We start from the raw sequence: 3,886 nt of genomic DNA, 5'->3' as shown, positions 1-3,886 counted from the left end.
AGGAGGAGGGCGATCCTCCCCCCCCCCCCTTTTTTTAACATTCCTCTCCAGGCCTGGCTGTATTTAAGCTGCTTTCCTCCGCGCCGAGGAGGAGGGAGGGGGATGGTCTGAAGTTCCTGGACATTTGCATTTTAAGCACTTCCAGCGCTGAGCAGGCCACTTTGTCCCGTGTGTCCCGTCCCCTTCGTCCCCCTCCACCCCCCCGAACTACCCGGCTCCAGCGGCCCTCGCTGCCCCAGGTGGGTCGGATGCCCTACCAAAGGAGGTCCCCTCCTGGCCCTTAAGGGTGCTCAGCCTCTGCCTCCACAGGTATTTTTGGTTCAGGCTGGACTTCTTTGTTGCCAGCTCAAGCCCCCTTCACCCCTTATACATCATTTCAAATGGCAAAATAATGCCCAACTCCGGCCCTCTTAAAAAGAAACGCCATCTCCTCTGCATCCCTAGGGACCTGGACCATCTCAAGGTTTGGACTTTGGGGTGCGTGTTGGTTTCACCCCCGCCTTCTTTCCAAGACTTCCAAGCTATCTGCTGGGAGTCCATCACAAAAGCTGCATTGTTCGCTTTAGGGAAAGCCACCACAATTGGATCTAATTGAGCCTGACACTATATCCATCTTCCTTTCCTTGGAGGGAGGTGCGGGGTCTGTCCTTCCTGCCTTAAGAAAAAAGTTTACAGTAACTTCTTGGCCAAAAAAGAGGATGTACGTATGAACATCATAAACACCAGGAATTCCAGATCAGGTTCCCGTTACTGCTGAAAATATAGATGTTCGTGGGGTAGACAGCAATCCCAGACAGGGATGGGGAATGATACATCTCTTATAAGGTAGTTTTGTTTTCTGCTGGATTTGAGTGAAAATGGCATCTCTTATTAAGCCTCATGTTCACATGGATAATAGTGGGGCATCTTTGTCGTAATATCACGTGCATGCTCACAAGTTCTGTAATCAGAACTAGGACAGGATTTTTTTTTTTCCCCTAAAAAAAAAAAATAAAAATCCCCAAAACTTCCTCTCCAAACTTTAAAAAAAACAAAGCCAAAAACATTGCCCACATGGCCTGCCATGCTCTTTAAGGGGAACCCGAGCCTAAGGAAGCTGCCGAAACCAAAGCCTCCCTGAAGCCCAGCAGTTAGACACCCTGAACTGTTTCTGTAGATGGAGCAAGTGCTCCTCAAGCCCTTCTCTCGTGCCCCGGAGTGACAGCACCTCCTCGAGCAGAGAGGTAGACCTCACTGTTCAGCCAGGCCAGGGCTGGGGGAACACATGTGTTTACTAGTAAAGAGAAGGGTTTCTTAAAATAAATAATCCATTACCAACAGCCATAGACCAATTACCACATGAGACTCCTCAGGGTAACAAGGAAACTTAATTTTCACTCTCTGGCCGCTCTTGAATTTTTGAACATGACTCAGTTGGCAACTGGGGTAGAAAACCATAAAAAAAAAAAAAAAAAGCAACCAAAACACAAAAAACCACCACTGCTTGGAAGCGAGCTGGAAGTTTCCTGTCTGTGTCAGCGAGCCCGCCGTGCCCCAGCGGTGGCTTTGCTGCCAGCCTTCACCACTGTGCCCAGCAGAAGCTCTCCCAGCCCACTCAGCCGTGCCGGTTGGGGCAGCAGTATCCCAAGCTGGGGCACAAAGGATGGAGGATGAACCTGCTTTATGGACGGGTGGCTTTGGCGAGCAGAGGGCCACGCTTGAGAGGTGGGGGCAGAAAGTAAAGCAGAGCAGGAGCGACGCGAAGGGGGGATGAAGGGACTGGGGACCGAGGGGCGTTGGGGGGGGCACATGACACTGGCTGACAAGCTCCAAGCGAAGTCCCCGTGTGCGTGGGGGTCCCCAGTCTGCTGCGGCAGCTGCTCCCCTGGCCAGAGCTGGTGGCTGGCTCCTCGCCCTAGGAGATGGGGAGGAAAAAAGCAGCTCCACCTGGGTCCTACTGCCCTTGGACGAGCATATGGGAGGTCCGCGCATGACAGATTTATACATTTTATACCTTCCCACTCTGCGCTGCGGGTTCGGCTGAATCGGTTTGTCGTGGTGATTCTGGGGTCCTTTGTTTCCCCGTTAATAAATAACAGGGTCACGGGGCAGCTGTCACACAAAACGCCTGGGGCCTGTGCTAGGAAGAGAGGTGATCTCCGTGCTAGAGAATACAGAGCTTACTACTGAACCTGCCCTTTGGTGGTCAGGGAAGAGTTAAAACAAGAGCTGGGTGGCCAAGACACCCAAAGTTTTTTGGAACCACAGCTGGAAGTTAGTACAGGCTGCCATTAACAGCTCAAGGGTAGATGTCCCTTGGATCTGGCAGCCTCACTGCATACGTATGCAGGATGCTTCTAGAAAAGTGGACCCCTTTTTTTGTTTCCTCTCTTTCGCCCCTCTACCTTAAATCCCGCTCTTTTAGCCAGCGGCTCTTTGTTGAGGAAACAGATAATCGATAAACTCAACCGGGTAGTGCAGGCTGGATGTGAGGACCCCTCAGGACATGAGTGAGGCCCCACGCCAGAGCTGCTGGCTGGGCTGCGTGACGCTCCTGGTCTCGGCCAGCCAGCAAAGCCGGCTCGCTCAATTCCCCAGCCCCAAGCCGCACGGAAGAAAGAGCTGGAGAGGGTTCGTCAGGCTTCTGTGCCAGAACTTAGACTCCAGCCACGTTTGGCAGAGACGCTAGTGCTTCTCCCCCTTCTTTAATTAAATCTACCAAGTGCATTAGCTCAAGGGCAGCCCAACCTGAAACAGCACCACGGTGATTTCGAAAGATCCAAATCCAATCTGTCCTTATAACAAAAAGATGAATGGAAATGGGATTTTCCTACAAGATTTCCTAAAATCTGGGGAGTGTTTTGGAAAGGGTGTCAAAAGTTTAATACCAGAGCCTGGACACATGCCCTGAGCAAGTACTTCCACATGAGAGAGTTACTCAGGCATAAATAAAACTCATCTTCTGCTACAGAAACTAATTTGGATCTAGAAACAGGCAACTCCTCCTAGTTATTTTCCTTCCTTTGAGTCTTGCCTCTTTGGGCACAGTTTAGCGATTTGAAGATGAAGCAATTTCCCCTCACAGCTTTAAGAAAAAACCCCAAAATTTTATCTGTGGCTCATCCTCTTCCTCCCTCTCCTTCCCCTCTTTCTCCTTCAAAACGTCCCAGCTTTACAATCCCTGGGCAACTTAAGGGCCTCGTCAGGTTGGCACCAAAGGTGTACAGACAGCACCACACAGGCACACTGATCCCAGCTTTGTGGCCAGCAGCCTCTCTCCTTGTTCAGTGACCTTAAAATGCCAACCACCCAGCAGGAAAAAAACCCTGCCATTATCTCATTTCATGACAGCCACTGTTGCGTGCCCAGCACCTCAGCTTCAGCGTGAGGCACGTGCATCCTTCAGCGCCACAAACCCCTCTTGCCACACATCGAGGAAAAGTCCTCTAAGGCTGCTTGTGCCACAAGCAAGCTGGCTTCCTATGCTCCTCCAGGCTTGTGGAGCCACCTGGGATGCAACGCCTTCATCCTGGCTCCGGCAAATCTCCGTCCACTTGGCCAAAGCAGCCTATGTGCCACCAATTCCTGTGCGGGTTGGCCAGAGGTGATGCGGACAACAGGATCCTTCGGGCCAACTCATCTGCCAAACACCCAGTAAAACCAGACGGGGGTAGGGCAGAAAAGTGAACGCTGCCTCGGATGCTGGTGGGGTTTCTGCGTCAGCGTGAGCTGGGTGAAAGCATCCTCAGCCCGATCCCCTACCTGCATCCCATATCTGCATCCCCCATCCTCCTACCTGTACATCCCCATCCCCTACCCGGACCCGCACAGCCATCGGCAGCCCCGAGATTTCTCTCCCCATCTCGCAGCACCTCCGGGGACACCCCCTCCCTGCCCGGCTCCCCCC

Source organism: Charadrius vociferus, unplaced genomic scaffold (genome assembly GCF_000708025.1).
Source record: "Charadrius vociferus isolate BGI_N301 unplaced genomic scaffold, ASM70802v2 scaffold90, whole genome shotgun sequence".
NCBI classification, from domain to species: domain Eukaryota; kingdom Metazoa; phylum Chordata; class Aves; order Charadriiformes; family Charadriidae; genus Charadrius; species Charadrius vociferus.
This window is presented reverse-complemented; position numbering follows the sequence as displayed.